Below are 23,525 nucleotides of genomic sequence, written 5' to 3' on the forward strand. Positions count from 1 at the left end.
TTTACCAGTCAAGTCATAGGATGGTGCATATGGGGTTGGGGTCTCTATTATGCTTTCTTTTTTCCCTACTCTCTTTCTAAGTTCTTTTATCAATTGTGCTCCCTTTTCTTTAAATAAATGTAATACCTCTTGTTCTTTTCCCCGTTTCTCATCTCTTTTGTTGCTCTTATTATGGGCTTTGTGATTTTTTATCAGATTTTTTATCATCGTACCAAGGAGCTGTAGGCAGACTGCCATGCCGAATGACCTCTGTTCTGTTGTTTGTGGAATTTACAACCTGTCACACTGCTTGCAGAGCAGATTATGGGAACAGAGCCATCTTCTAAAAAGCACATGCGCCTCATCAATAGGTTTCTGTAGTGTAGTGGTCATCACGTTTGCCTAACACGTGAAAGGTCCTCGGTTCGAAACCGAGCAGAAACAGTGGTTGGATTCCGACAGAAAATGTAAACTGTTTGCCACTCTAGGTGGGTGCAGCGATCATTTCCTTTATATGCTTTTTTATAAGCGTGCACCTAAAGATTTATGTCTGCCACCTGAAGACGTGTTTCCGTGGTGTAGTGGTTATCACATTCGCCTCACACGCGAAAGGTCCCCAGTTCGAAACTGGGTGGAAACTGTGGGTGGTTTTTGCAAAAATTTCATATGCGATTTTCTGTTGAGCAGGTCAGTACACTTGCAGGGATGCAGGCACATTTTCTGTCAAAATAAAACAAATGACCGTTGAGGTTTCCTGTACAGTAATAAAAAATGTTTGGTCTGCCAACAAAATTAGCAGCTTTTTGCCATGTTTAAAACACTGGGCAGTCTATAGTTTCAGTCGCTTTTGAACAAGCGTATCCTAGAAGAGGTGGGACTGACGTCCAAATCAAGTTTCCGTAGTGTAGTGGTTATCACGTTCGCTTTACACGCGACAGGTCCTCAGTTCAAAACTGGGTGGAAACAAGTGGAGGCATGTTAAATATAAATGCTGCAATTCGCTACAAAACCCTTACTTTTGAGACAGGTGAAGGCCATCGTACCAAGGAGCTGTAGGCAGATTGCCATGCCGAATAACCTCTGTTCTGTTGTTTGTGGAATTTACAAACTGTCACACTGCTTGCAGAGCAGATTATGGGAAGGAGGGATCTTCTAAAAAGCACATTCTCCATCAGTAGGTTTCTGTAGTGTAGTGTTCATCACGTTCGCCTAACACGCGAAAAGTCCTCGGTTCGAAACCGAGCAGAAACAGTGGTTGGATTTTGACAGAAAATTTAAACTGTTTGCCACTCTAGGTGGGTGCAGGAATCATTTCCTTTATATGCTTTTTAATAAGCGTGCACCTAAAGATTTATATCTGCAACTTGAAGACGTGTTTCCGTAGTGTAGTGGTTATCACGTTCGCCTCACACGCGAAAGGTCCCCAGTTCAAAACTGGGCGGAAACTGTGGGTGGTTTTTGCAAAAATTTCATATGCGATTTTCTGTTGAGCAGGTCAGTACACTTGCAGGGATGCAGGCACATTTTCTGTCAAAAATAAAACAAATGACCGTTGAGGTTTCCTGTACAGTAATAAAAAATGTTTGGTCTACCAACAAAATTAGCAGCTTTTTGCCATGTTTAAAACACTGGGCAGTCTATAGTTTCAGTCGCTTTTGAGCAAGCGTACCCTAGAAGAGGTGGGACTGGCGTCCAAATCAAGTTTCCGTAGTGTAGTGGTTATCACGTTCGCTTTACACGCGACAGGTCCTCAGTTCAAAACTGGGTGGAAACAAGTGGAGGCATGTTAAATATAAATGATGCAATTCGCTACAAAACCCTTACGCCCTTTAGGCCACCAGGTTAGGGAAGGGGTCCGCGGACAGCTTAAAAGGTAGTCCGTGGTAGGAGGTTAGTGGACCCCTGCGCGACGCCCCCTAGGTGATTTTTCGGGAACCGGCCGACGGCGCCGGGCCGCCGGGGGGGGCCCCGCGGGAGCCCGACGAAATCTGGCCCCCTCGCTCGCGATACGGCCGTCGGCCACAGGGGGTGACTCGCCGACCGCCCTCAGTCGATTCGACGCGCGCCGAAAAGGTTGCGGGCGGGCGTCCACGGAGCGCATGCGCATCGCCCTGAACGCCCTTTCGCGAAATTCCCTGACCGCACCTACCGACCACGGAGCGCCCGTCCGTCCCACCTGTGACCTGCGAACAGCCCCCTGGCCACGCCCACTGACACGAACAGCCTATTCGTCCCACTGACCGCCTGTGTGACCACGAACGGCCTTTTCACCCACGGCCAACCCGGGTGACGGCCCCTGGCCCCGCCCACTGACACGAACAGCCTATTCGTCCCCCTAACCGCCTGTGTGACCACGAACAGCCTATTCATCCCACCGACCACCTATGTGACCACGAACGGCCTATTCATCCCACCGACCGCCCAGTGACAACGGACAGCCTATTCGTCCCACCGACAGCCTATGTATCCACGAACGGCCCGTCCGTCCACGGCCAATCTAAGTGACGGCCCGTGGCCCCGCCCAGTGACCACGGACAGCCTATTCGTCCCACTGACGGCCTGTTTGACCACGAACGGCCCGTCTGTCCACGGCCAATCTAAGTGACGGCCCGTGGCCCCGCCCCGTGACCACGGACAGCCTATTCATCCCCCTAACCGCCTGTGTGACCACGAACAGCCTATTCATCCCACTGTGCACCTATGTGACCACGAACGGCCTATTCATCCCACTGACCGCCTGTGTGGCCACCAATGGCCTATGTGTCCCATCAGAAGAACTATGCATTATTAGACTTAAAATGGCATGTCCATGGACAGCTTACAGGGACTCTGTCAAATAAGTTACAAGTGGGCAAAGTAAGGGCCCACCTGTAACTTTTTTGACGGGGTCCAAATAGGCTGTCCGTGGTCAATGCATTAATAGGTCATATTTCATAATTACAATGGTTTTATCTAAAAAGCACATTCTCCATCAGTAGGTTTCTGTAGTGTAGTGTTCATCACGTTCGCCTAACACGCGAAAGGTCCTCGGTTCGAAACCGAGCAGAAACAGTGGTTGGATTCTGACAGAAAATTTAAACTGTTTGCCACTCTAGGTGGGTGCAGCGATCATTTCCTTTATATGCTTTTTAATAAGCGTGCACCTAAAGATTTATATCTGCAACTTGAAGACGTGTTTCCGTAGTGTAGTGGTTACCACGTTCGCCTCACACGCGAAAGGTCCCAAGTTCAAAACTGGGCGGAAACTGTGGGTGGTTTTTGCAAAAATTTCATACGCGATTTTCTGTTGAGCAGGTCAGTACACTTGCAGGGATGCAGGCACATTTTCTGTCAAAAATAAAACAAATGACCGTTGAGGTTTCCTGTACAGTAATAAAAAATGTTTGGTCTACCAACAAAATTAGCAGCTTTTTGCCATGTTTAAAACACTGGGCAGTCTATAGTTTCAGTCGCTTTTGAACAAGCGTACCCTAGAAGAGGTGGGACTGGCGTCCAAATCAAGTTTCCGTAGTGTAGTGGTTATCACGTTCGCTTTACACGCGACAGGTCCTCAGTTCAAAACTGGGTGGAAACAAGTGGAGGCATGTTAAATATAAATGATGCAATTCGCTACAAAACCCTTACGCCCTTTAGGCCACCGGGTTAGGGAAGGGGTCCACGGACAGCTTAAAAGGTAGTCCGTGGTTGGAGGTTAGTGGACCTCCAACTAAGGTCGGTTCCCGGCGCCGTCGGCCATTGTAATTAAAACCATAAAAACCATTGTAATTAAAACCATAATTACAATCGTTTTATTAGGTAAAAACTAATGTACACTAGACAGGGGCCACAATACAACACACTGATGTACATCAAAGCTATCAATTATGCATAATTAGCCTAAAAATGGACTGTCCACGAACAGCCTATTTGGACCCTGTCAAATAAGTTACAGGTGGGCAAATTAAGGGCCCACTGTAGCCTAAAAATGGACTGTCCACAGACAGCCTATTTGGACCCTGTCAAATAAGTTACAGGTGGGCAAAGTAAGGGCCCATCTGTAACTTATTTGACGGGGTCCAAATAGGCTGTCCGTGGTCAATGCATTAATAGGTCATATCTCATAATTACAATGGTTTTATGTGGTCAAACCTACTGTAAACCACACTGGGGACACACTACAGCACACTGATGTACATTAAAGCTATTAATTATGCATAATTAGCCTAAATATGGACTGTCCATGAACAGCCTATTTGGACCCTGTCGAATAAGCTACAGGTGGGATGCTGTTTTTAACTTAGACATTTTCAGCGGGGAATCCCCGTAATGATTAGGCGATTTCATCACATGTGGTGAAGTCCCACCTGCAACTTATTTGACGGGGTCCAAATAGGCTGTCCGTGGTCAATGCATTAACAGGTCATATTTCATAATTACAGTGGTTTTATGAGGTGAAACCTACTATACACCACACAGGGGACACAATACAACACACTGATGTACATTAAAGCTAATAATTATGCATAATTAGCCTAAAAAATGGACTGTCCACGGACAGCATTTAGGGCACCCGTCAAATAGGTTACAGATGGGATGCTGTTTTTGACTGTAACGCACTTAACGGGGTACTACGGACCCCAGTCTTTGCGGACCGTCTGAGGGGACCCTGAGGGGCCACAGATTTCAAATCGGAGCCATTCGGGGCTATTGGGACCGTTGCGTGGGGATGTCACCAAGCGCCTATGAAAATGAATGGGATAAGTTGCACGTGTCAGTGGCTCCCGCGCGGCCCCCGGGGGTCCGAGGGGCCCCAAACTCTACACTAAGTTGCGTCACGTGGCCCTCTGCGACAGACAGAGCGGGCTAGGTCGAGACATGCCAAGTTTATTTTTAGCTATTTTTTATGCACCTCTCTGTCTCCCATTGATCTCTATGGGAGCATGTGTCTGCAAGGGTTAATTCAGCAGTTAGGATTAGACGGCCTACTAGGCTCAGGAAGCATCTAGAGCCACGATACTCTGGGGCCCGTTTCGGGGGCCCGTGGTGGTCGTCCTTGACCAATCTCGAGGTCCTGCGACCTTTTGACCCATTAGGGCGACTGTTTATTTGACGTCCCACGTGCAACTTATTCAATGGGGCTGTTGGTGGCCAATTAGCGCGAAAAAAGGTCAGAGGGACGCGGAACTCTAGAACCCGTCCCCGGGGCCCGTGACGAGACCCGCTTGTCGGTTTCGGGCCGATCGGGCGTTTCCTTCAAAGCGTTTGGCTGAAACACATACTTGGAACCGATCTAGAACCACCAAACCCGTGATCTAGAACCGGGGGCCCCCGGACCACCGCCGTGCCGAATTTGGGTCCGCTGCGACCTTTCGACCCCTTTTGGCCCCTGTTTTTTTGACGTCCCACGTGCAACTTATTCCATGGGGCTGTTGGTGGCCAATTAGCGTGAAAAAAGTTCAGAGGGACGCGGAACTCTAGAACCCGTCCCAGGGGCCCGTGACGAGACGCATACGTCAGTTTCGGGCCGATCGGACCTTTCTGTCCACCCTTCACCGAGCACATGGTCCAATTAATGGCAGCCCTCTTGCACACACAGAAAGACATATGCTCAGTAGGACCAAAAGTGAGGAGATTTTTGCACAAAAAAATGATACACATGGAACCGATCTAGAACCCTGCGATCCGCGATCTAGAACCGGGGGCCCCTCGACTACCAGGGCGGCGAATTTGGAGGCGGTGCGACCTTTCGACCCCTGTATTTCCGCCCTCCCACGTGCAACTTATTCAGTTTAAACTTCACAGGCGCTTCCAGGTCAAGGGGGGCTTTTTTCGGCCAAACGAGCAGCTTTGGGCACGGAACTCTAGAACCCGTCCCCGGGGCCCGTGAAGGGACGCATATGTCAGTTTCGGGCCGATCGGGCGTTTCCTTCGAACCGTTTTGCTGAAACACATACTTAGAACCGATCTAGAACCACCAAACCCGTGATCTAGAACCGGGGGCCCCCGGACTACCACCGTGCCGAATTTGGGGCCACTGCGACCTTTCGACCCCTTTTGGCCCCTGTTTATTTGACGTCCCACGTGCAACTTATTCCATGGGGCTGTTGGTGGCCAATTAGCGCGAAAAAAGGTCAAAGGGACGCGGAACTCTAGAACCCGTCCCAGGGGCCCGTGACGGGACGCATACGTCAGTTTCGGGCCGATCGGACCTTTCTGTCACACGTCCACCAAACACCTGTGAAAATGAATGGGATAAGTCACACGTGTCAGTGGCCCCTGTTCGGCCCCCGGAGGTCCCACGGGCCCAAAACACTGCGTGCCGGGCCCCCTCGGGCCCCCGAACGACATATCAGGAGGACGAGTCTCTAGAACTCAGGGCTAATTTTTTTTCCACATTTGTTCAAGTTTCTCTTCAAAGGCCACTTGCACTCATAGTCAGCTCATAGACTGGAATTCCCTCTTGAAGGGTTAAACTGAAAACACACTCGGAACCGATCTAGAACCACCAAACCCGGGATCTAGAACCGGGGGCCCCCGAACACCCACCGCGTCGAGTTTGGGGCCGCTGCGACCTTTCGACCCCTTTTGGCCCCTGTTTTTTTGACGTCCCACGTGCAACTTATTCCATGGGGCTGTTGGTGGCCAAATAGCGCGAAAAAAGGTCAGAGGGACGCGGAACTCTAGAACCCGTCCCAGGGGCCCGTGACGGGACGCATACGTCAGTTTCGGGCCGATCGGGCGTTTCCTTCTAACCGTTTTGCTGAAACACATACTTAGAACCGATCTAGAACCACCAAACCCGTGATCTAGAACCGGGGGCCCCCGGACTACCGCCGTGCCGAATTTGGGGCCGCTGCGACCTTTCGACCCCTTTTGGCCCCTGTTTATTTGACGTCCCACGTGCAACTTATTCCATGGGGCTGTTGGTGGCCAATTAGCGCGAAAAAATGTCAGAGGGACGCGGAACTCTAGAACCCGTCCCAGGGGCCCGTGACGGGACGCATACGTCAGTTTCGGGCCGATCGGGCGTTTCCTTCGAACCGTTTTGCTGAAACACATATTTGGAACCGATCTAGAACCACCAAATGGGGAGGAGCCATCTTCTGAAAAGCACATGTGCCTCATCAATAGGTTTCTGTAGTGTAGTGGTCATCACGTTCGCCTAACACGAGAAAGGTCCTCGGTTCGAAACCGAGCAGAAACAGTGGTTGGATTCTGACAGAAAATGAAAAACTGTTTGCCACGCTAGGTGGGTGCAGCGATCATTTCCTTTATATGCTTTTTAATAAGCGTGCACCTAAAGATTTATGTCTGCAACCTGAAGACGTGTTTCAGTAGTGTAGTGGTTATCACGTTCGCCTCACACGCGAAAGGTCCCCAATTCGAAACTGGGCGGAAACTGTGGGTGGTTTTTGCAAAAATTTCGTATGCGATTTTCTGTTGAGCAGGTCAGTACACTTGCAGGGATGTTTGTGGTTTAATCTCTTAGAAAAGCACAAAAATAAAACAAATGACCATTGAGGTTTCCTGTACAGTAATATAAGATGTTCAGTCTGCCAACAAAATTAGCAGCTTTTTGCCATGTTAAAAACACTGGGCAGTCTATAGTTTCAGTCGCTTTTGAACAAGCGTACCCTAGAAGCGGTGGGACTGACGTCCAAATCAAGTTTCCATAATGTAGTGGTTATGACGTTTGCTTTACACGCGAAAGGTCCTCAGTTCAAAACTGGGCGGAAAACAAGTGGAGGCATTTTAAATTTACTGCTCCAATTCGCTACAAAACCCATGCTTTTGAGACAGGTGAAGGCCATCGTACCAAGGAGCTGTAGGCAGACTGCCATGCCGAATGACATCTGTTCTGTTGTTTGTGGAATTCACAGACTGTCACACTGCTTGCAGAGCAGATTATGGGAAGGAGCCATCTTCTAAAAAGCACATGCCATGATATCACGTTCGCTTTACACGCGACAGGTCCTCAGTTCAAAACTGGGTGGAAACAAGTGGAGGCATGTTAAATATAAATGCTGCAATTCGCTACAAAACCCTTACTTTTGAGACAGGTGGAGGCCATCGTACCAAGGAGCTGTAGGGAGATTGCCATGCCGAATAACCTCTGTTCTGTTGTTTGTGGAATTTATAAACTGTCACACTGCTTGCAGAGCAGATTATGGGAAGGAGGCATTTTCTAAAAAGCACATAAACCATCAATAGGTTTCTGTAGTGTAGTGGTCATCACGTTCGCCTAACACGCGAAAGGTCCTTGGTTCGAAACAGTGGTTGGATTCTGACAGAAAATTTAAACCGTTTGCCACGCTAAGTGGGTGCACCGCTCATTTCCTTTGTATGCTTTTTAATAAGCGTGCACCTAAAGATTTATGTCTGCAACCTGAAGACGTGTTTGTAGTGTAGTGGTTATCACGTTCGCCTCACACGCGAAAAGTCGCTTCGCTAGAAGAGGTGGGAATGAGATCCAAACCAAGTTTCCGTAGTGTAGTGGTTATCACGTTCGCTTTACATGCAAAAGGTCCTCAGTTCAAAATTGGGTGGAAACAAGTGGAGGCATGTTAAATATAAATGCTGCAATTCGCTACAAAACCCTTACTTTTAAGACAGGTGAAGGCCATCGTACCAAGGAGCTGTAGGCAGACTGCCATGCCCAATGACACTAGGTGTGTGCCGAATGACCTCTGTTCTGTTGTTTGTGAAATTTACAGACTGTCACACTGCTTGCAGGGCAGATTATGGGAAGGAGCCATCTTCTAAAAAGCACAACCGTCTCAACAATAGGTTTCTGTAGTGTAGTGGTCATCACATTCGCCTAACACGCGAAAGGTCCTTGGTTCGAAACCGAGCAGAAACAGTATAACAGAATAATATAATTACCTGCATCTAAAAGAAACTCCTCAGATGTTTTTTCCTTCACTGTCACAGCACTCGGAGTAGAAAAACATTGAAAAATGAAAGTCTGGGGGGTGGCCTCTGGTTCAGCAGCAAGAGCGGTCTCAGCAGAAGAGGAATCCTCTAAGCATTTCTGAAATTCAGCAAAATTAGTGTAATATGCGAGCGAGAATTATAAAGTACTTGTTTTTTAATAAAAAGTCTGTTATCAAAGAACTTTAAAGGCTTACCTGAGATGGAAATGAGAACTGAGTGCCAGATGAAGACGCTTCTTGCATCCCTAGGTCTGTCTTCCTGCTTTTGTGTTTGTCAAAGTCAAGAGGCACAGGTCGACAGCCTGGCTCCACATATTGTAGGCCAAACCTCTCTATTGTGTCCCAGCTGGAGATGTGGAAGGCTGGATATTTGGGTTGCCCAGTCACTCTTATAGATGCCCTGTTTAACTCCAACATCAAAACAGGGTCAAACACTCCAGGTAAGACAAGCCCAGGCTGTTTCAGGTCCACCAGCCGCTGATAATTCCAGCGTGCGACACCAGTCATACCCTGCGCCTGGAACAGCTCAGGAGAGACGCGATTACCCGTTACCCACTGAGCCTGGTGGAAATGAAACCCCTCTTGCTGTGAAGTGCCTCTGACAGGGATCCAGATGGCCATAGCAGCTCCTTCACCCTTGACATGATTCAGTTGTAGCGTTCCACCATGTCTGTAGAGGATTCCTTCCTCCACCTCAGGGTCACTCAGGCAGCCTCTAAGGATGTGGATACGCTGAATCCACCACAATTTTAGCATTGAGGGTTTAAAAAGGAAGATGTTGTTGGGATCCTTTGCAAGATGGAAATGGTGAAGTACTTCTTCCACTCTTTGGACCAGCTCTCTAGGATGTGGCACTTTTGTCCTGCAGTGCGCTCTGATGTGCTGCTTTGTGGGATTAGCAGGCTCAGTTCCACAGAACTTGTATGCGTTCCTCAGTTTCTCCAGGTCACTCTGATCTACTACAGAGAAGGCAGAAGAGAGGAACTGGCAGAACGAGCTATACAGAGGATGGTGCTCCGAAACACATTCCCTGGTGAATCGCCGCATACAGTTAAACAAGTCTAGTTTAACCACCATGTCCTCATTGTACTTCTGGCAAGCGGCATTTACATTCTTGAGGTTTCCTGATGTAACCTCTGCCACAGTAGCTTCAGTGGTCCTCCAAGCTTCCCACTGCTGGTGCTCATACTGTCCTGGGTCCATCACTCTGAAAGCAGCACAGCAGTCCCTAAGTACATAAAAGGGAAATACATTTTAATGTATTCATTACCTTTGCTTACACATCTTGATGTGATGTGTGATGAGATGTGATTATTCTTACCTGTCCACCCACTGGTACTTGGCCTTGGGTATGGAAAGCTCCACACCGAGGCAGCCATCTGCGGCGCCATCTTGGTTATAGAACAAGATTTATCTGACGCTTTTATCCAAAGCGACTTACAATTGCTATATTTCGCACGCCTCTGGAGCAACTAGGGGTTAAGTGTCTTGCTCAGGGACACATTGGTGTCTCGCAGTGGATTCGAACCCCGGTCTCTCACACCAAAGGCATGTGTATTATCCACTGCGACATCACCACCCCTATATGCCAGCAGCACTGTAGCGATTGGCCATCCCACAGTACATTGACGTCAAGGATTGCTCACTCTCAGACTGCAGCATCACCCAGGACAGGATCATCCAGTTCTCGTTCATCACAGCGTAGGATGACATTGTGCCAGATGAGAGGGTCACTTTTTTAGCATCTTTGCGTGTGTGATCTGATCTGAAAACCTGTCCAAAAGTTCCTTGAAGGAGCTGAGTGAGAGCTGCCTCTTGCCGGTGATATTCCTGAAGCAGGCACTCCACCAGATAATGTGCAGACACAGACACCCCATGCCACCCATCAGTATCTTCGTAACCCCCAAACGAAGCAGGTGTGTCATCCTTCCTCAATGCTCCTGTGATGGTTTCCTGGCCATACAGCCCTGCTTCAGCATCCCTGACGTTCTGCACAATGAGAAGGTATGCCAGGTGGGCTCTTTCAAACTTAAGGCGAAGCACCTCAGACAGCTGGTTGGCCATGTCATTAGGGGATTTTCCAGAGCGCCTCAGTTCATCCATCACAGTTTTACAGATTGCCTTCTTATGGGTGAGGAAGGTTGGCAAGATGTTTCTGAATCGCTGTGGTAGCATGTCCACCCACTGAGGTTTATCAGCGAACCAGTATTTTTTACATGCCTTACAGCACAGACATGAAGCAAGGATGTAATATTGCCCACTAGTGCCAAGGATCACTCGGGGTCTTCCCACACCTGAGGACACAACATGAGGATTTGGACAGCTGTAGAGACAGGGCAGGATGTAGTTGTTTCTAAGCCTTTCATTTATACTGTGCTCAGGTTTCCAAATGAAAAAGGGATGGAGCTGGAAGTACTTTGGTGACGGAAGGCCCATGTTTGTCTCTATAAGCTCAGGCTGAGGTGGATAGCGCCACAAGGAGACCATATTCATTAGGTGTCTTACTGGGTGTGATCCTGGCCAGAGCCCCATGGACTCCATCTCTGTTTTCATCCAAATTCTTTGATGAAGAGAGCAGTTCCAGTGGCTAATATCTTGCAAGTAGCTAGTAACAGGTGCTTCCGTCTGTGCAGACGTCATTGATGCAGGAGCTGTAGGTGCTGATTGTGCTGCAGGAGGTGGTACAGAGCCATCAGTCTGTGAAGAACGTCTACACACAGGAGCTGGTGGATTGGGAGAACTAGAGACTGCATGTGATAGTGGTGAAAGCTGTGTCAGAACTGCACGGAACACAAAGCAAAGGAAATAAATGCATATATATATATGCGTGTATAACACATTTAATGCTCGTGTGTTTAACTGTCTTTACTTTTTTTGTTCAAGTAGGTGGGAACAGGGGTTTCAGTCAGTGCAGACGGCATTGGTGCAGGTGGAGGTGCTGATTGTGCTGCTTGAGGTGGTATAAAGCCTTCACCCTGTGAAGAAGGCCTACACACAGGAGCTGATGTTGATGGAGGTTGCGGCAGAGCTGCAAGGAAAAGCACAGGGAGGAAATTAAAAACATATTAAAACACTGAATGTACATGATATGTATTTGATTGTCTTGACTACATTAAATGACTAATCGTTATTTATTATTTTATTCTATGTATTTTGTTATTTATTCTAGTAATGCACATTCTGATAATGTTCAAATGTCTGTAAGTAAACAGTCCACTTTTTCACAACAAATAAAAACAGTTTAAATAGCATGCATACAATTCATGAAGTGCACTCACCCTCACCACTGGTATATTCAAACCTTGACAGTAGTTAGAACAAAAGAACATGTTTTTTAGAACAGGCAAGAACACTGCCAAAACAACAAATAAGATAATTAAAAATCAGAAATGGAGGATAAGTCTGTATGTAACCGAATAAGCCTCCAAAACTGATGTGTAAAGTAACCTGTTGTAGATAAGACTGTGGATCCTGTGGCTGCAGATGATCCTAAAAATTAGGCATTATAATTTGAATGGTTTCTCTCCAGTATGTACAATTTTATACCAATTTTATAAGAATTTGACATGGGTATATATAACACACATGACACAATACTTGATTTACTTACTCAGCTGTGTGAGATATTTTGTTGGAGAAATACTCAGCATCATCCTCTCCAGTTCTTCATCCTCCTCCATTACTATAAAATATGACAAATGCATCAGTAGCTAGGCAGGCTTTAAGAATCAATATAAGCAAACTTGCATGAATTTTATTAACTCACCAGGCTGATCAGAGTCAGTAATGGAAGGAACAGGTGGTCTTGCAGCAGAAGCTGATGGTGAGGGCATCGGAGGAGTGTTTTTGGTCATCTGTTTTTGCTGCTGTTTTAAAAGATACTGCTGCAAATTGTACATTTTGCTGCCTGGCACACACTTCTGCCTCATTATAAAGAAAGCATATCCGTCTGCCCTGGTATCCCAAATCTTCCTCCAAGTGTCTTGTGCTCTGGATCCAAATCCAACAGTATTGTCATCCTCTGTCAAAACTGGCACTGCGTCTGGCCTTTGAGACAGATACTGTTTAAAATCTTCAATTTCCTTGAAGCTTCTTGAATACTCAAGAAAGGAAATGAGGCTATCCTTGCATGCACCCTCTGGGTTGAACTGCCCAGCCTGTTCTTCTTCCTCAACCTTATCGGACAGGTACAAAGCATAGCTGACATCATTCTCTAATAACCACTTGAAAGACTTGCCCTTGTACTTGCCGAACTGAAGAATGCATTCTCCCAACACCTCTTGCTTGTCAGAGACATCCCCTCCTCTATGTAACACAACAGAACGGGCGTTCAACTTGACCAGATCTTCTCTTTGAGGTGTTGACTTGTCCTGCAGTAAAGGGTTGTCTTTAATTCTTTTTGCCTCTTCTGATGCGTCCCGGCGTAAATGGCCCGACGGGCCTTTCCTGAAAGACACTTTGACTTTCCCTGGGAAGAACACTGTTTTCTTCATGATGCTGTTCTGAAATCAGAATGTATTCATTAGTGTCTCAGCATAAGCATTTAAATACTTACAGTAACAAAATGAAATAAGACAGTTAATACTAAAGCATCAGTGATATATATAAAAGAGTTATTTTACAATGCTATAATATTCCATAATATTACTGTTTCTTAACTGAATAAATGCAGCCTTAGAGCACGTACTGTTTATTAAATTTGCATTATTTAATATTCATTATTTAAATTGCTTTAAAAATGTTTATATGTATATATAAAAAGTTAACAAGTTAACTAATTAAAAATGTTAAATTATACCATTAAATTGTACACATATATATATTTGTTTGTAATTTAAATGTAATATATGTGTGTGTCTGATATTAATTACATTATAGCTACTACATTATAGTAGCATTATTAATTACATTATAGCTACTTTTAGCTACTATGCCAGCCGCAGCTGGAACCAGCTTCCAGAAGAGATCAGATGTGCTCCTACAGTAGTCACATTCAAATCCAGACTCAAAACACATCTGTTTAACTGTGCATTTACTGAATGAGCACTGTGCCACTGTTCGTCCGACTGTTTGCACTGTATTTTATTTTATGTTTTAATTATTCTGATTTCTGTATTTTATCTTTTATTCTAAACTGTTTTAATTATTCTGATTTCTTTTGATTATTTTAATTTCTTCTATGTGAAGCACTTTGAATTACCATTGTGTATGAAATGTGCTATATAAATAAACTTGCCTTGCCTTGCCTATAGGAGGACCAAACCCGCAGAAATTAAATGAATAAATAAACATGTAAACAAATAAAAAGATAAATTTGATAATAGGAAAATTAATAAAGGAATAAACGACTTGATAAAATAAATATGATTTATTCTTTATCAAACTAATTTTTGTATTATTTCCCTTAATTTATTTTCTGCTTTTATTTATTTGCTAATTAATATTTATATTTGGTAAGCAAAACCAACCAATCTAATTATCATGCACATCAAAAAAATGTAAGAATAGATATAAAACTAAAGAAAGAAAAATAAAAATAAATAAAGATTAAAATAAATAAATCTGAAAATAAATACATATTGGAATAAATAAACATACAAATAAATGAATGCATAAATAAATATAAGAATAAATGGAACAAACAAATAAATAAAATAATAAATAAATACAATTAAAAATAATACAAATACATTAAAATATAAAAGCAAAAAAATATAAATTAGGGGAAAAATATACAAAAATACATTTGATTAAAATGAATCATATTTATTTTATCAAGTCGTTTATTCCTTTATTTATTTTCCTATTATCACATTTATTTATCTATCTATTTATTCATTTATTTATTCATTCATTCATTTTTAATTGCAGGTTTGGTCCTCCATACTACTGCACATTACATCTTACTGCACAGTTAACATATATTTTAAGCATAGTGAGAGATTATGATGAAACATTCACCTTTACAAACAAAGATACTCTTATAAAATAAAGGCTGTATTCACAACGAGGAGTTTACTGTTTCTTATCGTCACAATCCATTCAACACGATAACAATACTATTACATGACAATATACATGCAATTTAAATTATAAAATATTTGAATAATAATGTATATGCAGTCACCTGAGGGAAAATCTGTCTGCAGGTAGTTTAGACAGCAACAAAACAAAACAAGTTTACTGACAAGTCGGTAAACAAATATCTCTCCGTTCGTAAAACGGGTCTCCCCTCCTCCACTGCGAATGACTGACAGATGACACTATGCTTTTTAAACTACCCGCCACGGAAAAGCGAAACCGCGCCAGGAAGTCTACGTGTGGCCAAAGGTATATTGCATCCGTAGTGTTAAGCACTACCATAGAGAATGAATGGGAAAAGTTAAGGGAAGTTAAGCTTAACCATTTTCGACTCCCGCCGCGAAAGGTCCTCAGTTCAAAACTGGCCGGAAACAAGTGGAGGCATTTTAAATATAAATGCTGCAATTTGCTACAAACCCTTACTTTTGAGACAGTTGAAGGCCATCACACGCGAAAGTTCGAAACTGGGCGGAAACTGTGGGTGGTTTTTGTAAAAATTTCATATGCGATTTTCTGTTGAGCAGGTCAGTACACTTGCAGGGATGTTTGTGGTTCAATCTCTTTAGAAAAGGACAAAAATAAAACAAATGACCATTGAGGTTTCCTGTACAGTAATAAAAAATGTTTGTCTGCCAACAAAATTAGCAGCTTTTGCCATGTTAAAAACACTGGGCAGTCTATAGTTTAATTTGCTTTTGAACAAGCGTACCCTAGAAGAGGTGGGACTGACATACAAATCAAGTTTCCGTAGTGTAGTGGTTATCATGTTCGCTTTACACGCGAAAGGTTCTCAGTTCTAAATCCGGCGGAAACAAGTGGAGGCATTTTAAATATAAATGCTGCAATTCGCTACTAAACCCTTACTTTTGAGACTGATGAAGGCCATCGTACCAAGGAGCTGTAGGTAGACTGCCATGCCGAATGACCTCTATACTGTTGTTTGTGGAATTTAAAGACTGTCACACTGCTTGCAGGGCAGATTATGGGAAGGAGCCATCTTCTAAAAATACTATACTATACTACTATACTATACCTCGACTATACTAACGAGGAGTTGTAGAGACCGGTAGATGTACCCGATCAGAGCGACTTCCAGGAACGGCGTCATGTGTCAAATATGAAGTGTCTGTATAAAACGTGTTACATTATTAAATTAGAGACCTTGTTTTTTAATATGGAGCCTGGTAGGTCAAGTCAATAAGTTCATGCAATTTTTTTTAAGTGCCAGGTCCAAACAAAGAGAGTTTCAGTTCATCTGCACCTGCCAGCTGCTAATGTATTGCAAAATTTCTTTGCTGACCGCACAACAGGGCTTCCAGCCTACATCCAACGGTCTTGCATTGCGGGTATAGTGGTGAGCATAGCTGCCTTCCAAGCAGTTGACCTGGGTTCGATTACCTGCCAACGCATTGCATTTTGCTCAAGCTGTCGTTAAAACAGTTGTCCGGGGACCCTGGCCAGCTCCTCCTGTAACTCGTTTGCTGCAGCAAAACTTTTGTACTGGTCTTTTGGCAGCAGTAAAGGACTGGATCTCCCCGTCGGGGAATCGAACCCCGGCCTTACGCTTGACAGGCGGAGATACTTTCCAATATACTAACAAGGAGTTGCAGAGACAGGTTGTCACCCCCGATCAGCGCGACTACAGCTCGCTACAAACAGCCTTCCCATTTCCAGGAACAGCGTCATATTAGCTCAACGCTTCACAGAAGCCAGTGAATCCAAAAAATAATCTAATACCTGTAGGGTCTGGACCAATCAGACACACACTAATTATTCATATTCACTATATTTAATGAATATAAAGGTCTATGAAACTCTCCCCCAAAACTAACCTCACAAATGAAGTTACTTTGTCAGCCGGGTGTCCGGTTACAGAACACTTTAAGACTGATAACAGACTTTACGACCTCAAAGGAATGTGGCCACATGCGCCACATGCTTAAGAGAGAGAGTCCATCTTTAATTAAATAAACTTTGCGGTGTTACTCTGATCTATGAAGGAACATGCCTCACAGAAACTGTGATGATTTACTGTCTCGTGTACTATTAGGTATAACAACATGGTATGTTTGATTGGGGTGTGTGTGGTTGAACAACCACCCAACGGTCAATATAACCTCACCTGTATCATGCTTCCTAGCAAATTAATCCTCATTTAATGACACACACTTTGATGTACATCACCTTCTCTTAGAATGCAATGTGAATTTGTTATGTCTATTTGAGCTTGAATGAACAGTCTAAGCCGCTTCCCCTCTCGGACATGTCACCTTACTCATAGGTCAGTTCAAACCTTAGGGGTTGGTTCTTTTCTCAGGGTATATCAGAGGCAGGCAACAGTGACCGCCCTCTCTTAGTTTTTTCATCCAGCCGCAACACTGTTCTGGTGAGACTGGGGAGCCCCCTCCCCCTCCACGGGGGCCCCAGGGCCCAGCAGGCCTCGATTCCAACCAGATCCGGCCTCATGGAAAAGAGAGAAGACTCTCTCACAAAGAACCAAGGACAATCTCAGGAGTTTTGGAACAAAGACTCCAACCAACAAAGACTCCAACCAACAACGACTCCAATCACCCATCCTTCCGACTTCCTCACTTCTCCTGGGTGCTCGGCGTGGCCTCAACAGAGTCCCAGGCCTTCACCAAACCAGTCATGCGTTCCTGGAGAAAGAGAACGCTCAACCAACTTCCACTTGACACTGCCGGAACCATCAACGACTCCAATTTTCAACAATTTCAAGAATTGTTCCCATTACAAATGCAAGTATTCAATTCAATGAAATGTGAAAATGAAATTCTGATGGTTCTTCTCATAGACCCTCTTCCGGTTTCCAATTTCATCCTATCACTAACCTATTTATGTATTCATGTGTGTATGTTGTTTAGTTTATTTATATTCATATAAATATCTATATTTAGTTAATAAAACTTGTACATAATATGTATTTGGTTCTGTTTTGTTTGCAATACAAGTCCCTTTTCGATCACGGTTTTTGCTACTGGCTCAAAGTACTGTACAGGCGAAGAAATAATTATTCTTCGGTGGCCATGGAAAGATACCCTTTATTAGAATAAATTAATAATCAAAATAGTTCGTTGGAAGAACTGATTAATTGATTGTAATATTAATTCAGCCACATCAAGTTAATCCAATTAACTGACCCAAATATTTATAATTAATAATAACAAGATATTATTGATTATTAATATTTCCAAAACCTGAGTTCCTTACATAGCTCACCATTACCTGCAGTGTGTTTCGAGCTGTGGCCTTCCGGCTCGTCTTAGGACAGACTGTGGGACAGAAAATGGAGACATGGCTGCCATCCACTGTTCTTTAAGAGAGGACCACACCGATGACTTTGCAGGTTCTCTCAGCCACATGTATGGCACTTCAACTGCCAATCAAAGGATTGAAAGTTGGTGGTCCTTTTTCAGGAAACAGAGGTACGTTTAACAATACTGTTACTCACATATTTTTCAATACTGTTTCATATTTCTGTAATCTTTTCGTAATATTATGCTGGGTTGGAACCATACAATGCTGACTTTGAAAATGTAGGCTTATTTATATGAGCGTCATACATGGATCAGGCTGTGTACTGCCGATTGTGCAATAGTTATGATAAGTAAAAGGATTAGTGTGCATGGTTGACTGTTTCAAATTGTAATAAGTGTTGACAGTCCATTCTGCACTGGTGAATGCAGTGCAGAATGTTGTTTTCCAAGACTGTCACATAATTTAAGTATTTGTATTAGAAACATTTATACAGAACTAAAATCACTGTACTCCATTATTAGGACACAGTTCTGGATGGATTTATTCAGTGACCTGAGAGAGAGACACTACTTCAATGGCACCCATGAACACAAGTGCCTTGTACGGTATGTGTTCCTGGGCATCTTTCAGAAAGAGCTTGATGAACACCGAGAGCTTTGGAATAACCATACCATCAGACCCGTCCGGCAGTCTCTCTGTCCATCTGGGAAACCTGATACCATTTACAACCTGCCTCACAGGTTTGTATGTAACACCTGTATTGTCATTTTCAATAAATGTTTGGTTGGTTTCCCTTTGAGATTTAAACACTATTCAAAATGAGTTCACTGTTGTGCTTTCTGTGCGGCCTTAGGTTTGGTGGAAGGGATTGTGGATTCCCAGTGGATCCCCAAGTGTTACAGGAGTTCAAAGACCTTCTGCCACCCACAAACAGTTTGTGTGGAGATGCTAACCTCCAAGCATATTTTGCCAACTTGGAGAGACAGAGCCAGCTCGCTCCACCCATCAACTGGCCAGCTGCTGTTGACAACTACATTAGACTTAAGGAAATGGCTGGTCTTTGAGAGAGAGAACTAACAGACGTGTAGGCAGTTTATTTTCTTTCAGACAGCATTGCCTCCAGTGTGGTGTACTGATATGGACACCTTAAATTAAAGGTTAAATTAAAAGCAAAGATATTAATCGATTGCAATGACTTCCCTTACTTTTTCCACCATCACAATGTATGCTTTTGGTGTTAACAGTGTTGATAAATACGGTATGCTGAAGCTAATGGTGACTTTCATGCTAGATCGGTAACATTTCATGACCAATTTATGCAACAACAAATAAACTTCATTCTGATGGCTCTTGCAAAATGTTTCAGAATAGACAAACTTACATTTTCTTATAAAAATTATTTTATTTCTTTTAACTGTTAAAATACTGACAAACAGTAAAGTGCGAACAGTAACAGCAATGTAAATCTGTCACGGAAAGTTTCCAAATAGAGAAACTTGCACCTTTTCTTATACAAAAAATCATTGGACTTCTGTAAACCATGTAACCATACAAATAGTAAAGTGCGAACAGTAACAGCAATGTAAATCTGCCATGAAAAGTTTCCAAATAGAGAAACTTGCACCTTTTCTTATAAAAAAAAAATGGATTTCTGTAAACAATGTAACAGTGCAAAGTGCAATGCAAACAGTAACAACAATAATGCAAATTTGCCACTGATAATTAATTTCTGATTGACACCTCAATGGAGCCCAAATCCTGGAGCGTTCTTGATTCCATAATTCATGGCTTCCTCAAAGATTTCATATGAGGGTAAGATCGGGAGTTTTAATGTGTTCGCGCAGACATTAGCCTCAGGAAACCTTGAGTGTTTTCTGGAATGTGAGTTGAGGCTGTGGTATTAATTTTGCTGCTGGGATTTCTTTCAGGCCTGTGGCGAACATCAGAATGTCCTGCAAGGACATCCCTGACCCTTCCTCTGTGGGGGTTGGGAGTAAAGAAACACATTGAGATTTATCATCCATTTGTGAACTTCACTTCAAACAACATACAGAAAATTATACCTTTTACAGCGATTAAGTAGTCCAGCCAGTAGCCAAGCACTCTCTCCTCCTCATGGCGATTTGAGCTACCAGTTGGGCTCATTTCTGGACGGAACAGTGACTCTACACTCTCGGCTGTCAGGTCTTCCGCACTGTAACACATGTAGGGCAGGAAAATGGAGGGATGCTGTTCCAGAGCGTTGAAAAAGTTGAGGGTAGCCAGGCCATCCTTGAACCTATTACCGGGTTGGGTTGTGGGTGAGGGGAAGAGGCAGATCATGGTAAGTTCTTAATGCTATTGCCAGTAGGACTCACATTTGTTAGACACTCATTTGAGTTTCATTCAAATTCTCGTTTGAATTCTTACAAAGTAGTCAGAGTGACCTACCTCTGGAAGGAAACATTGTTGCGGTAGGTGAAGTACCACTGGATGTAACCATCCACAACTTTTTCCTTATCCTCCAGTGTCCTCAGGCATTATAGCATCCTGCTGTCTGAAGCATGCTGGAGTGCTTATCTGCGAGTTCCACGAGTTCTTCCAGTGTCCTAGCATTCTTAATCTAGAGTAAAATAAAAACACTGTGTGTACACTCTAAAAAATGTTGGGTTATTTTGTGTACCCAATAACATTTCTTCTGGTGAGAAAATCCTGCACAACAGCTCTGTACTTTCATGTCAAGTTATAATATTTTGTCTATGATATAATGCACTTGTTTAAAGATTAATCCATTGTTCTTTCTGTTTTATGTAAAGACACTCTTGGAGATGTTGCTTTAAAAACCCTGCCAGCTATCCTTCCTCCATTGCCACACAAAACAGGCTACAAGATGGCTCGGCCCTCTTACCATGAGGCAAAACAAGCATTTGTTGATTTACAGCCTGTAGGTACATCATTTATGACAACACATTTGGGGTAATATTTGATCCATTTGTGCATATTTACCATTTAAAATTTCTATTTAAAGGTTGGAACAAACATCATCAAGTATTTGGAGGAGGAGGAGCAACGGAGGCAATTCCCTCATGTCCTGCAGCTTGGGGACAAATTCAACTGCTCACAAGCCTTCGTCATTGTGGGAGGAGCGGCACTAGAGCAAGACAGCCTTTTACAAGCTGTGGATACATGCTTTAAATTATTTTATGTTTTAGACATTGAGTATCCAACGCCTGCGGCAGCTGTTTGGCAGTTGCTACAACACACAATATTTCACGAGTTCACACTTACATACAATTAAAGGGAATAAAGTATAATGCGTATTTGGCGTGCTGTACGGGGGGAGGGCTCCGAGCTCGGAATTCGGCCCGAACCCAGAGTACTCCCCCCTGTATGTAAAGTGGTTTAGGACTAGAAGAGTGGAGAAGGGGTGGTGGAGGGACGCTGCTAAACTGTCAGAGAAATGAGGTGAGAGTGCTGAGTCTATATGTACCGTTTTAATCATGATTGCTGAGTGCTCTCCACCCGTGTTAATTATCTGAACGTGCTTCTCCCGAACTTTGTTAATAAAACATCATATTCTGTGCCAGGAGGAGTTCCATCAACTCATTGTCGCCTACTTAGGCAGTTTATAATTGGATAAGCTGGACAAGCTTTGGTTTGTTTTGTTTGTGTATTTGTATTCCATGTTTCTTAGAACTTAAAACATAATTGTAATTAAATTAATTTTAGCATTCTGTGGCAGGAGCTGTTCCCTCAACACACTGTCGCCTTATGAGGCAGTTTATAATTGCATTACTTCTATTTATTTATTTATTTATTTATTGAAAGAATTTCTTATTTTAAGGAAGTAAATGAAAGCAATTGCAAACAATAACTTAATGAAAATGTTTACAACTTGTAATGTTTACAACTGTTTATTTGTGTTTTTGTGATCCATGTTTCTTAGAACTTAAAACATAACTCTAAATTAATTAATTTTAACATTAATATTCTGTGCCTGGAGGTGTTCCCTTCAACACGTTGCCTTATGAGGCAGTTTATAATTGCATTACTTTTTTTTATTTTATTTATTGAAACACTTGCAACAATAACTTTTGAATGCAATGTCTAATTGGATGTAAATAAAGCATTGTTAATATACTTAAGTTGTGAGTGAGTGAGTTATTTTCATGGAAATAATAGTAATTATAATTAATATTAATAATAGTTTGATTAAAGCATTTTGGCCAAATAACCCAACAGATTCGTTTTTTGAAACCCAATTTATTGGGTAAAACTAGTTACCTAAGTTATTGGGTTAAAATAACCCAACAATAGGTCGGTGCTATATCAACCCACCATTGGATTAGCTGTTGGGTTGATTTTAACCCAACTTTTTTAAGTGAGTATTGGTTGGAATTTAGACTACATATTAGTGACAAAGCATGGAAGTCACTGGTTTTATTCCAATATCACACTGGTTTTTCAAGCTACTGGGGTGTCCAAATTGTTGATTGTTCATCAAAATATATAAAAAAAATTCTTGAATATTCTTAGAAACACATAATTACAATTACCTCAAGGAGAACATTCCTGACTTCAGTATCAGGTATATCCTCAATTGGTGCCTCAATGGTCTTAACTTTACCAACCAGGTACTGGTAGAAGCTTGGGGAAAAGCATCGAGGCCCTGGACCACCATGTACAATGGAGACGGCAACCATTCTTCCAACATGGAAATACTCATCACCTTCTGCAGCTAACAATGGCAATGTTCCACGGTTAGTTCAAATTGATTTATAATACTGTCAAAATGTGACAAAAAGTGAATTACCTTTGCTATCAAATGACAGGTATTTGCCATCTTCTTTGCCTTCAAAAAATCGACTGGTTTTAATGGCGTCCATCAAGAGTGTCAGAAATTCCCATGTAGGCCCTCCTGTGTCCACAGCCTCCTCTGTTTGCCCGATGTCATCAGTGAATTTGACCAAAAGGCTACAGGTGGGGTCAAATGAGGAACGTTTGAATCCCCTCAGAGCACCATCCCAGACATTAGCACGGTTTATATTTAACCTGCTACAGCTTTTTGTGTTAATGTTGTATGACAGATTTGACAGAACGTCTGCAGCCGTCAGTCCAATATCTGCGTCTCTGCAACACAAGAAAGAGAAACATTAACACTGCCTTTTATTTGGATAATTAAAATATAAATCTTTTATGGTCCCATTACAGTGAGAACACCATATGTGTGTGATGAAATGTGATGGGCATAAGCATGAAGCACACATTGCAAGCTTTCAATAATTTCTGCCAGATTTT

General features: G+C 43.2%; 6 non-coding genes across 6 annotated transcripts; all 6 read left to right on the plus strand.

Moving 5' to 3' along the window:
- Window positions 1–350: 350 nt before the first annotated feature.
- Window positions 351–423, plus strand: trnav-aac (transfer RNA valine (anticodon AAC)). The gene has a single exon. It is a non-coding gene; the product is annotated as a tRNA-Val (tRNA).
- A 123-nt stretch (window positions 424–546) lies between these two features.
- On the plus strand, window positions 547–619 carry trnav-cac (transfer RNA valine (anticodon CAC)). The gene has a single exon. It is a non-coding gene; the product is annotated as a tRNA-Val (tRNA).
- Window positions 620–1,353: 734 nt separating this feature from the next.
- Window positions 1,354–1,426, plus strand: trnav-cac (transfer RNA valine (anticodon CAC)). The gene has a single exon. It is a non-coding gene; the product is annotated as a tRNA-Val (tRNA).
- A 1,531-nt stretch (window positions 1,427–2,957) lies between these two features.
- Window positions 2,958–3,030, plus strand: trnav-aac (transfer RNA valine (anticodon AAC)). The gene has a single exon. It is a non-coding gene; the product is annotated as a tRNA-Val (tRNA).
- A 4,059-nt stretch (window positions 3,031–7,089) lies between these two features.
- On the plus strand, window positions 7,090–7,162 carry trnav-aac (transfer RNA valine (anticodon AAC)). The gene has a single exon. It is a non-coding gene; the product is annotated as a tRNA-Val (tRNA).
- Window positions 7,163–8,745: 1,583 nt separating this feature from the next.
- On the plus strand, window positions 8,746–8,818 carry trnav-aac (transfer RNA valine (anticodon AAC)). The gene has a single exon. It is a non-coding gene; the product is annotated as a tRNA-Val (tRNA).
- Window positions 8,819–23,525: the final 14,707 nt, after the last annotated feature.

The sequence above is a fragment of the Siphateles boraxobius genome, unplaced genomic scaffold, assembly GCF_051911475.1.
Source record: "Siphateles boraxobius isolate OS27281-9 unplaced genomic scaffold, OSU_SipBor_1 23, whole genome shotgun sequence".
Classification (NCBI taxonomy): domain Eukaryota; kingdom Metazoa; phylum Chordata; class Actinopteri; order Cypriniformes; family Leuciscidae; genus Siphateles; species Siphateles boraxobius.